Here is a 13,332-nt window from a genome sequence, read left to right on the forward strand (position 1 = left end):
CTCTGTTTGAAGAACTATTCATTTTATGAGCTCCTCCTATATTTCTTTTTCTAAAACAATACCAATTCAATTATCTTTGTACCACTCTTAAAACATTTTACCAGAACCTCACTGCATAGAGGATTCATTCAAATACCTCAGCCTGGATTCAAGAACCTACAAATAGTACTATTTTAAGAAATGGTGATTGATAGATCATTTATAAAGAGCTTTTATATATTTTAATCACTTATCTTTACAGTACCTTTGAGTTGTATGTGAAAAGTAAGAGTACTGCATATCAGAGATTCTACATCCTTGATAATGTCTTAATTGAAGCCAGGCCCTCTATTTTTTTAAAAATTTATCTTTAAAATATTTATTTTCCTGTTACATTGAGGTATGACTAACAAATCAAAACTGTAGATAATTTTGCTGTAGAATGTGAATTTTTAAGTATATATGATATAATATACATTACAAAATAATTATCACAGTCAAGCTAATTAACACACCTGTCACCTCACATAGTTATCATTTATGTATGTGTGTGCTGACAACACTTCAGATCCATCCTTAGCAAATTTCAAGTATAGAGTTCAGCAGGATTAACTATAATCACCATGCTGTATATCCGATTTGCATCTCTTTCATGTATTTCTCCTTACGGCTTCTGAGAAAGAACCAAGCACAGCCTTTGAGAAATATAATATGTGCTTAACCATTGTGATTAGTCTCCTGAGCAACTGATCTCTTTAACCTTGAAGAAGAGTGCTGTGAGTCTGCATTTTGTCAAAAATCCTAAGAATTTGTTGAAGCTAAATTTAATATCTGGATACCAACTGGTCCAAAGTGAAATTCATTTACTCTTGAGAAAGATGAAAACTGGACAAGGAGAGAAAATCCCTGAGCTGCTAAGCAAATTCAACAGACTTTGGATTTCTGCTTTGTACCCTGGCTTTGGGCTTAATAACACCACCCGGAGCAAGGCTGCCAAGAGATCACTTGGATCAAAAGAGTGACAGGCCTGAGATAGTGGAGGGTAATGTATTAGGAGAGTGAAATTATTTTCAAAAAGTCTTTCTTCTTTGTGCGGTAACAATATAATTTATGTTCTCTGTTTATTATTTGAGAAAGATTATTCTATCTCATGTGGCAACTCTCAAGTAGATTTATTTTTCTTTGCTTTAGCTTTTTTGAAAAAATAATGCAAACCTATCATTTTAAGAACCTATTGGAATTTATATAATTGTGTTAATATTTGTCCGCTGTTGTGATGAAAAGCAGACTCTAGTTTTCTCTCAAAAGCCTACTTAATCACCTTCCTCCTGTATTAAATATGATTACCCAGAAGCAGAACTTGGGCAAGACATTGTGGATTATTTGAGAAGAGCCCAGGAAGTAGAAGCAAGAAAGTCGGGAAACTGAGATGGGAAAGGGAGAAAGTCAGGAGTGCGTTAAGAAGGGATTACCGCTTTGGGCACCAGGAGCTCAGCCCCACTGTGGAAACGCTCACATAGAGCGACATAGAATAGACCTCACATCTAACCCAATAAGAAAAAGGGAGTTTGGCACATTTATCACGGTGAAGGGATATCCATGTGGTTAATTAACCCCTGGCATTTCTTAGCTTCTCCAAATGTGGGTCCATTGAGAGCCAGGTGCCCTAACATAAGTCCTCAGGGAAATAAAGAGCTAAGCCCTTGAGATGAGAATTTGCTCATTTGTACAGAAACTATCTACAGTGGTTGCAGAAGAGAAAAATTTCTGAGCAAATCAATAATTCATATAATTAGTTTCTGCACATTAGAACCAGCACTTCCTGGGCACCTATTATGTACTAAGCATGGGCAAGGTATTATTAGAAAGATAGAAAATGACAAACCCAGAAACCTGGCCTCCATGGTCGATAATGTCTTCCAGTCCCCATATTAAGTGATTTTCATCCTTATGAATTTTATTCCCAAATTCCTCTTATGGCTTGCCACTTCTGTGTTTCCTGCCAATGCTGTTGTTAAGGCTCTCACAATAATCACATATTTGGATTACTGAAGAAATCTCTTAACTGGTCTCCCTTTCAGTTTCACTCTGCTTAAAGTCTTTTAAAGGTTCTCTGAATAATGTTCAAACTCTTTATCCATGGCCTTCTTTACTGAACTTCCCAGAACCAGTGCTCACTTTTTGTCTCTCTGTCCCATATGAAATATATGGTTCATCCACACCATGATGATTTCAGTTTCCTGATTTCTCCAGATGTTGTAGTCTATGAATATATACATTCATATTCCCATCTAAAAATGAATCGCCACCTATTAGTATTAACTCCTACAAATATACTTTATTTTCTACTTAATTCCTGTTGTCAGATCAGATATCTTCTTTGAATACCCTACTCTCCCTTTGTCGATCTCTATATAGTCCTTTCTTGTTGTCTAATAATTCACTCTATATATACTTAATGCAATAGTTTGTTACACTATGTTGTGGGTATTCCATTATCTGTCTCTCCAAGCAGACAAAGATTTGTATACTTCATGTCTGTATCCATACCCCAGAGCCTGAAGTTTGTGTTCATTTGCAATAATGTTAAGTGAGTGCATGTGAATTAATGAGGAAGACAATGCTGATAAATCCAGGGATCTCAAAGAATAAGCTATGATGTCTGCCCTTAAGGAACTTGGAGTCTGATGATCTTTTACGTTTTGGAAAGTTTATTTGCCAGTTTATGCAGTAACTGCAAATGCCTCCGCACTGAGTTCATATGACCTTAGAATGTAAGCTCTAGTCTGAAATATCTATGGTAAAGTGAGTTTTCCTGGTATTAGGGGTAGGCTTCATTCTGGTAATTACAATTCTGATTTCTTCTAATTATTCCTGCTAAGTCCCTCTACAGCCTTGCACAGCTTTGGGCCCCATATCCTTGGACTCTGTTAAAAAACCCAAATTTGGCTTGGAGGAGCTGCACAATTTATTATTCCATGGTCCTTTCTTTTTTTTGCCTCATTTTGTAGATGCTCGTGATACAGGCTTTAAAAAGGCAATGGAACAACTGGAAAAATGTTTCTTTCTCTTTGTCTTTATTTAGTGGTTGCTTTGTAAAGCAGGAGAATAGCATCGTTTTCATGATTCACCATCTTTTTGTCATATATTAGCATTGAAAAGAAAAGATGTCTGTGTATTTATTGCTGTAGGAGATTATGTTAGGCAGTAGTGTGGGTTCTTCTATTTGATTTACAAATTTTTTAAGTTTTCAGTGTTAGGCTAGTCAAATATGGTAAATCTAATTAAGCCTAAAACAAGAATTAGTGACAGGGTGATTGTGTCAATAGGAGTCTCCTTGACTGAACCTTAGACAGAATCCTCAGAATCTTCTTTTGATGAGGCCTTGCCCTGGTCCCTACCTTCATCCTGTCTCATCAGTTGTAGTAAGGATCCACATTGCACAGGATAACTGATCAAATTCTTTACCCCCATTCCTTGTTATTTATCACTCTGGCCTGCCTTCTACAGGAATCCCCCCTCCACCCTTGATGTCTCCATTAAGCAATTTTCCATATACTATTCCCCAAAACTAATCTAGTTGGCTGTGAATCTTCACCTGTCTCTACTGTATTTGAGGTTGAGCCCCATTTCTCTTCTCTTTGGCCATAGTCTTGACGGCTGTCTTAACAGTCCTGAATCATCTTCCTCGTTGTTTTTAACAAGTATCAGAATAATTTTTTCTTTAGCAGTGTTAAGCAAATGTCAATGTGTATAAAAACTTCAGACTCTCCTAGTATTTGCTAAAGATCAAATCACAATTATTGTGCTTACTCGGGGGATCAGGTGGCTCTTGATTTTGGAGTAGTGAGTTTGAGCCCCATGTTGGGTGTAGAGATTGCTCAAAAACAAAATTTAAAATTTTAAAAATAAAATTAAAAAAAAAAAGATTGTGCTTACTCTTCACTACCCCCCCAACAAGGTACATGTTTAAATAATAAAATAAAGGCAAATGTGCTGAAATCTGTTCAATTTATTCTAATAATATTGCTAATAATGAACTCCTTCATGTTATCTCCTATTTTTCACACTCTATTCTGCCTTGAACATTCTTCCTCTTCCTTGTCACATCACTTACTGTTTCTGTCTCTCTCAACTATCTGAGTGAGGTATCTTCATCAGCTTTCCTAAATAATGCCCATCCTTCCTATCACCGTACATGAATGGAATTTAGAATAAATGTTTGTCTTCATTTATACTTATTACCTTTTTTTCCTATTAAATAAAGCCTTGTGTTATGTTCACTAATTTATACCCAAATAATGATGGTAATCTAATTAATTTTTGTCAAGGGATTGCATTTTTTAACAAAAATGAATGATGACATTATTATTACCCTGATATAAATTAGTGAATAAAGTATTACCATATTTCATAACATATTGTGTAAATTACACACTAGCTTTACCCGCCCCCCATGCTGCTTCCCACAAAAGTCCTAAGTCTATGTTATTAAGTCCATTAAGCAGATTAGAGTACAAAGTTCCAGAAAGTTTAAGAAATTTGGACAAGATCATGTAACTAGGAAGTGGTAAAGTGAAGAATTAAGGGCAGATCTTTTTTTTTTTTTTTCCTTTTTTTTTTTTTTTAATTTTTTATTTTTTTATAAACATGTATTTTTATCCCCAGGGGTACAGGTCTATGAATCGCCAGGTTCACAGCACTCACCAAAGCACATACCCTCCCCAATGTCCATAACCCCACCCCCCTTCTCCCAACTCCCCTCCCCCCAGCAACCCTCAGTTTGTTTTGTAAGATTAAGAGTCACTTATGGTTTGTCTCCCTCCCAATCCCATCTTGTTTCATTGATTCTTCTCCTACCCACTTAAGCCCCCATGTTGCATCACCACTTCCTCATATCAGGGAGATCATATGATAGTTGTCGTTCTCTGCTTGACTTATTACACTAAGCATGATACACTCTAGTTCCATCCATGTTGTCGCAAATGGCAAGATTTCATTTCTTTTGATGGCTGCATAGTATTCCATTGTGTATATATACCACATTTTCTTTATCCATTCATCTGTTGATGGACATCTAGGTTCTTTCCATAGTTTGGCTATTGTGGACATTGCTGCTATAAACATTCGGATGCACATGCCTCTTTTGGATCACTACGTTTGTATCTTTAGGGTAAATACCCAGTAGTGCAATTGCTGGGTCATAGGGCAGTTCTATTTTCAACATTTTGAGGAACCTCCATGCTGTTCTCCAGAGTGGCTGCACCAGCTTGCATTCCCACCAACAGTGTAGGAGGGGTCCCCTTTCTCTGCATCCTCGCCAGCATCTGTCATTTCCTGACTTGTTGATTTTAGCCATTCTGACTGGTGTGAGGTGATATCTCATTGTGGTTTTGATTTGTATTTCCCTGATGCCGAGTGATATGGAGCACTTTTTCATGTGTCTGTTGGCCATCTGGATGTCTTCTTTGCAGAAATGTCTGTTCGTGTCCTCTGCCCATTTCTTGATTGGATTATTTGTTCTTTGGGTGTTGAGTTTGCTAAGTTCTTTATAGATTTTGGACACTAGTCCTTTATCTGATATGTCGTTTGCAAATATCTTCTCCTATTCTGTCAGTTGTCTTTTGATTATGTTAACTGTTTCCTTTGCTGTGCAAAAGCTTTTGATCTTGATGAAATCCCAATAGTTCATTTTTGCCCTTGCTTCCCTTGCCTTTGGCGATGTTCCTAGGAAGATGTTGCTGCGGCTGAGGTCGAAGAGGTTGCTGCCTGTGTTCTCCTCAAGGATTTTGATGGATTCCTTTCGCACATTGAGGTCCTTCATCCATTTTGAGTCAATTTTCGTGTGTGGTGTAAGGAAATGGTCCAATTTCATTTTTCTGCATGTGGCTGTCCAATTTTCCCAGCACCATTTATTGAAGAGGCTGTCTTTTTTCCATTGGACAGTCTTTCCTGCTTTGTCGACAATTAGTTGACCATAGAGTTGAGGGTCTATTTCTGGGCTCTCTACTCTGTTCCATTGATCTATGTGTCTGTTTTTGTGCCAGTACCATGCTGTCTTGATGATGACAGCTTTGTAATAGAGCTTGAAGTCCGGAATTGTGATGCCACCAACGTTGGCTTTCTTTTTCAATATCCCTTTGGCTATTCGAGGTCTTTTCTGGTTCCATATAAATTTTAGAATTATTTGTTCATTTCTTTGGAAAAAGATGGATGGTACTTTGATAGAAATTGCATTAAATGTGTAGATTGCTTTAGGTAGCATAGACATTTTCACAGTATTTATTCTTCCAATCCAGGAGCATGGAACATTTTTCCATTTCTTTGTGTCTTCCTCAATTTCTTTCATGAGTACTTTATAGTTTTCTGAGTATAGATTCTATGCCTCTTTCATTAGGTTTATTCCTAGGTATCTTATGGTTTGGGGTGCAATTATAAATGGGATTGATTCCTTAATTTCTCTTTCTTCTGTCTTGTTGTTGGTGTAGAGAAATGCAACTGATTTCTGTGCATTGATTTTATATCCTGACACTTTACTGAATTCCTGTATAAGTTCTAGCAGTTTTGGAGTGGAGTCTTTTGGGTTTTCCACATATAGTATCATATCATCTGCGAAGAGTGATAATTTGACTTCTTTGCCGATTTGGATGCCTTTAATTTCCTTTTGTTGTCTGATTGCTGAGGCTAGGACTTCTAGTACTATGTTGAATAGCAGTGGTGATAATGGACATCCCTGCTGTGTTCCTGACCTTAGCGGAAAAGCTTTCAGTTTTTCTCCATTGAGAATGATATTTGCAGTGGGTTTTTCATAGATGGCTTTGATGATATTGAGCTATGTAAGGGCAGATCTTTTTGATTGCAAAGCCTATATATTTAAACAATCTGTGGAAACATCTCCTTAGGAGGAATGCTGGGTCATTCCTTTCTGATAAAGTAGAGAATACATGTGAGTATTCATCTGTGGAACTGCATTTTTATTTGCATGCTATCATTGATTTGGGTGCAAAAGAAAAATACCTTGAAAGAGAAATGACATATAACTTCTTCCCCCTAAGAATATTGCCTCTAGGGCTGCTCGGGGAGATTACATAACTAACTGCCCTGTTGGCTTGTTCTCTCTGATAAGGGGAACAGCCTTGCAAAGGACAGATGAGGTTAGAAATCCACAGACATTTACAGTTTAGAATTAAAAGGGAGAGCATCATTTTCATTTTTGTCCTTTGATTCTAAATATTCTTATGACAAAAATAAACATAGACTAGTCCAAAATAGCATAAAAGATTGCTAGACACTTCAGAAGAAAATAAAACATACAGAGTTTGGAGATTTAAAGGAACCAAACATTCCTAAAATGTAATACTTTCCTTATTATCCATCCACTTTGAAGGGAGGTATAACTCAGAATCACTTTCATTGAATTGTTCACATCACTGTACATGGGTAATCTTTCATGTCCTGGATTATACACTTTCTTCTTCAGTAAAACAGAAAAGTGGCTTTAGATATCTTCTGTATTATAGTCTTGCTTTTATGGTGGTATCAGCCCATGACATGAGTTTGCATCCACTTTGACCTTTAAAGTGTCAGATTTTAGAATGAAAAATGAAATGGAAAAAAGCTATTGCACATAGTGCCATAACCAACATAGTCATTGAAGGGGAGCAGAATTCGCCAGCTCAATATGTTTCTTTGGCATTAAGATTATTCTGAGTTGGGTTATTTTTAAGAAGCAGCAGAGTAGCAGAGTAGAAATTACCCTTTTGTTAAGATACATTTACATTATAAGGCAAATCTCCACTTGCAAATTTGTCTCTTTCTCTGTACCAGGAATGCAAAGATCACTCTAAATCTCTAGAAACTCTTATCAGTGTAGAAGGGAAGGACTTAATTTGCATAGCAACCATGAAAACCCTTGTTTTCTGTGTTTTTTCTGGTATCCTCCCATAACTGATTTCCCCCCCACTCAGCATCATCTTCTTCTTTTTTTTTTTATACCTGAGTTATTTGATAAGTTTATGTATTATGCTGTGTTCAATGCAAGTATAGCTACCACCTGTCCCATTACATTGCTGTTACGATATCATTGACTGTTTCCCTTATGCTCTGCTTTTTATTCCCTTGACTTACTCATTCTAGAACTAGAGGCCTGGATCTCCTACTTCAATGATTTTGCTCAATCCTGTTACCCCTCTCTGTCAACTAGCAGTTCCTATATTTATAGTTCTGATTCTGCTTGTTGTTTGTTTATGCATTTTGTTTAAGGTTCCATTTATGAATGGAATCATACAGTATTTATCTTTCTCAGTCTTATTTCACTTAGCGTAATACCTTCTAGGTCTTTCCATGTTGCCTCAAATGGCACGATCTCATCCATTTTTACGGCTGTGTATATTCCATTGTGTATATACAACACGTTTTCCTTGTCCATTCTTCTAATGATGGGCATTTAGGTTGCTCCCATGTCTTGGTGATAGTAAATAATGCTGCAATAAACATAGGGGTGGATCTTTTTTTGTTTTTAACTAAAGGTGCTATTTAGAGGTTATGGCTTGTACCATTGCGGGGGGGAATTTAGTTTTCCTGGTGTGGCACAAGAAAAATGATTTTCTCCCTATAATTTTAGGTTCTTACCTGACACTACCCTGGAATAAAAGAGAGAATCACAGGAGAAAAAAAAAAAATCTTTGAATTTAATAACATGTATACTTTCCGTACACATGGGAAAGATCCAGGAGAAACTGAGGAGGTTCAGATGTGACCAAGCTTTTTTATCTTCCTGTTAATCTGTGTTTTATTTTAGTGGGTCTCAGCCAAGAATCTGAAAGGATACAGAGAAAATAATTTTCCACCCTTGCATTGTTGAAGAAGTAAAATCACAGTTTCTTGACATCTGAATTATCCTCTCATAATGAAATGTCAATATGCAATGTGTGAGATAGATATAGATGTATAGATATATACACTTTATAGTCAATTTCAGGTCCTAAATGTTTCTCAATCTTTAAAGATTTTATTTATAGTTTTTGCAGAAGGCATTTACCAGTAAGAACATATGAAATAAACCATTTTAGAATTTTTTTGGTAATCAGTATCCATATAGTAAAAAGTTCAACTTTATGAGGACTAATACAAGCACAGTGAGTTTCAATATAACATTGATTAGAGGTCTTTTTAGATATCGATGGAGACAATGCACTAGAGCCATTAAAATCCCACCTATTAACTTACAGTATTGTCTTTTTACAAAATTATCTTTGTCAGTGATTTTTTATAGTTTGGTATCTCTTAGGTACTTCACATTTTATTTTATTAAGTCCTCTCATTTATTGAAATACAAACTAATGATACAGTATTGTGGTTATCATTTTAACTCTTGTCATTGTCTGTTTCTTTAATTTGCAAAGTGCTATTCACAAATAAGATTGGAATGCATGCTTGATAAAAATATTCTCTAATTTAACCAAGTAATGTTGACTCTCTCTTCCACCTATCATTTCAGTAAAAGATGTGGATAAATAAGAATGTGGAGTATTCTGGATTTTAAAAGGCCATTTTCAAGTATGGAGCAGCCAAATGTGCAAAACAAAACAGAAATTGATCGCTGGGTGATGTAGTGACAGAATGTGTGTAGTTGGTATTGAGAAGTTGCTTAAGATTATTTTAAGCTGGTGGTTCTTAGATTGTATTTTCCAGATCAGCATTGCCACACCAATTTTCAGGAGCTTGTTAGAAATGGGAAAATGAGCCATATCCCAGACCTATGGAATCAAACTTTGCCTTTGTGATGAAGTCCCAGAACCTAAGTCAGGTTCGGTGGGGTGAGGAGGTTCGGAGCCGGCGACTAAAGAAAGAATTCTTAAGACGTCGTTGGTGCAAAATGGGGGTTTATTAAAGCACGGGGACAGGACCTGTGGGCAGGAAGAGCTGCTGCCCCAGGTTGTGAGGGTAGGCATGTTATATACCCCAGGGTTGGGGGGAGGTGGTGAAGGAATGGGAGATTTCGACAGAGTTCTCACATGCTAGGGAGGGCCTACAAGGTGCCCGGGGCGGGGGGGCGGGGGCGGGGAGGAGTCTTTGCCCTTATGGCTTGATCAATGTCATCTTTAGGTCAGGCACTAACATCAAGATAATGGGGGATTCTTGGTGGGGCATTATGATCTGGCTATCATTTACATTCCTTTCTACTCCAGTCTCCTCCAGTTTATGGTGGGAGGGGGACATTAGGGCTTCAGGAACCAAGAGTTATTTGCCTCTGGGAATTTGTGCTATTGATAAGGTAACCTCCCTGTTTAGGTCTCTAGGACATCTTGTAGGGCAAGGGAGATTCCTGTTCTGCAGGATTGCGATCCCTGCAAGTTAACTATTTATCGCTTTATGGCAGTCAGGGGTGCCTGAGGAATGCTACACATATGGAGGGGAGTGGGTGAAGAGGAGGTGCAAGGCGCCAGCTTTTGCTTTGTCCTCAGCTAGCCTCCTGCTCCCTCATCATTTGGACCCAACAACCTGGGTTTTCACAAGTCCTCTGACTATGGCACTAGCTTACATTTGATAATCATTGCTTTAACCCATTCATTTGTTTATTCATTCATTCATCTGTCACATATTTCTACCTTTCTACCACCTGTTATGTACTAGATAAATATCTGGGGCTAACAGAAGAACTAATGCATCAGCAATGGCCATTTGAGAGCTTATTCTTTGACAAGGCATTTTCATAACTAAGATCATTTAGACTTTGTAGCAACTTTGTAAGCCTAGTATTTCTGTGGAAATGTTACAAATTCTCCTTTGAGAAGGCGATGGGAGCACACGGTGACAACCAGATTTGTTGGAAAATTGTCTAGCTCTGCGTGAGCGATTCCAAGGTGGTTTCCCAGAGGTGATATCTGAATTGCCTTAAAATTTGAATTGAATTTCCAAAGAAAGGGCAAGTTGAAGGAAACTAAAAGAAAACTAGAAGTTACTATGTATCAGGTTATTTTCTCGGCAATTCATATTCTGTTATCTGTTTATCACAACAGTTCTTTGAGGAAATGATTAGCAATCCTGTTTTAAAAATTTTTTTTAAAAAATTAGAAACTGTAAGCCTAAATGCTGAAGTAATCATTTAAAGCCAAGCAACTTTCAAGTGGTACAAAAGGTCCTGGCCTGAACCCAGAGCACTTTCAAATCTTTTGAGGTATGAAAAGATATATGGTCAGGATCCTTAGGATGTTAAGAATGGTTGTAGTATGGGATCTGGCAAGATAGAGCTTAGTGCTGAATGGAAACCTGAGTGACTGTTTGGAACCAGATTCTGAAGAGTTCTTTGATTACTCATGTCATGGGTCCTGATATTTGTAGTTCAGGTTGAGGTCTCAGGAAAAGAAGGAATATACACAATAAGATGATATGACATCTGTGAATTAATGTGAACTTCCTAGCTCATGGCTTGGCAAATTTCACATAAAGTCCAGATACTGAATATTTTCAGCTTAGGACACCATACTGTCTTTATTGCAACTACTCATCACTAGCACAAAACAATCCATAGACCATATGTAAATGTGTAAGAATGGCGGTGCCACCTAAATCTTTCTTTATGCACACTGAAATATGAATTTTATATAATTGCCATGTGTCATTATATAATTAATTTTTTCAACCATTTAAAAATGTAAAATCCTTTTCGAACTTGCAGAATGTACAAGGAAAGATGGGAACTGAACCTGACCCACAAGTTGTTTGTTCATTATTTCACAACTACAATAACTCAGAGAAAGTTAAGAGTCAAAGAGATTTTTAAAAAGTGAAAAGAGGTAAAGGGAAGTGGTGTTGGTAAAAATGACTTAGTGCATTTATTGCTCTGAAAAAACGATCTCTCTCCTATCGACCTGGACTTACCCTTATGCCGTCTTTGTGAGATTTAGAAAAAATGCCCATCTTTTCAGGTGGGAGGATAGGCTTTAACACCAAGTTCAATTGTCCCACTGCCCAATACTTTTGGTCAAGGCGCACCTTGTACATCTGTTCATGGCAGCCCTGGACACTTCATTATCCCTTTACCTACATTTTGCACCTCCCTGCAAGCTCTCATTTTTGTTTGAAAATAAAATATGTCTCATTCAAAATATATCCCTGTAGCAGACTATTACATATTAAGTACATGGAATCTTTATTTTATGTGTAGCAATAATCATTAGTTTGGGCCATCAAAAATTTTGCTTTATCGTTTTTCTTTTACTTCAAGTTTCATAAGTAATACACAATCTTCTGAAGACATAAAACATGCTCAGGTTCTTTTTGCTGAGCTGATAAGGAAGGTTCATTGAAATTAGGTTACAGTTAAAGTAATGAATGCTAGAGGAGGGGTTATAACTAAGAATACTGACATACTTAAAAAAAATCTAATAGAGAAATAAGCATAGTATAGAAAAGAATGAATCCAAGTAAAGGTTAAGTGCTAAGCATCATGTTCATAGGTTGACATAAGTAGAAATATAGTACAGATGGTTAGCAGAGAAAGTTTTCGTTAGCTCAGACTGTAAGTCACAGCTGGTTACTGGTTATCAAGGTAACTCCCAAGTTATTCTTTGGAAACTTGTTACACATAGTTGATATGTTTATCATCTTCTAATTTAAAATATGTGAACCTAACTAAATTATTTTAAAATATTATATCTTTACCAATGTATTTTTCTTCATTGAAACCCCAAATGTTTTGACATTACTTACTTCTTTCATTCTTTAGCTTCTGTGACTCTTAAACACAAGCGGTAGTCCCATGATAATACAGATGCATCACAGACTTTCACATTCTAGAGTAACTACTTTGAGATTTTTCTTCCCCTGATTTGAATACATAATTTTTTTTTTTTTACAAATTTTCTATTTCTTTCAAGCAGTAAATTCTTTATCTGTAAAATAGGATTTAAAATTCCTACTTTATAGTTGTTTGCGGGAGGATTGAAGGTAGATATAGTCAAGATAGGGATTAAATTATAGATACCATAATAAAATCTTACAATGAAAAAGAATGATCATTGCTCATACCGTTTTTGAATTTTCAAATCACTGTGGAAAGGGTAAGCATTTATTACTATAAGTGAATCTTATACTTTGCTTGAATTATTGATAATGTTTTTACTGTTCTGCTATGTGGCATGCCTGACATTTATGTACTTTTGGAATTGAAACACACTTCATTCACTTGAGAAATTGAATTGCCTTTCCAAAAGACAGCATACCTTGTATAATACAATTACATGATAGGGTTTGACAAAAATATTAACAAAATTTTCTTTCACAAATTTATAATTATTTTTTAATCTATGTTTATGATCTTTTCCTAACTATTGGTGAACAAGATATAGT

The sequence above is a fragment of the Mustela nivalis genome (genome assembly GCF_964662115.1).
Source record: "Mustela nivalis genome assembly, chromosome: X".
NCBI classification, from domain to species: domain Eukaryota; kingdom Metazoa; phylum Chordata; class Mammalia; order Carnivora; family Mustelidae; genus Mustela; species Mustela nivalis.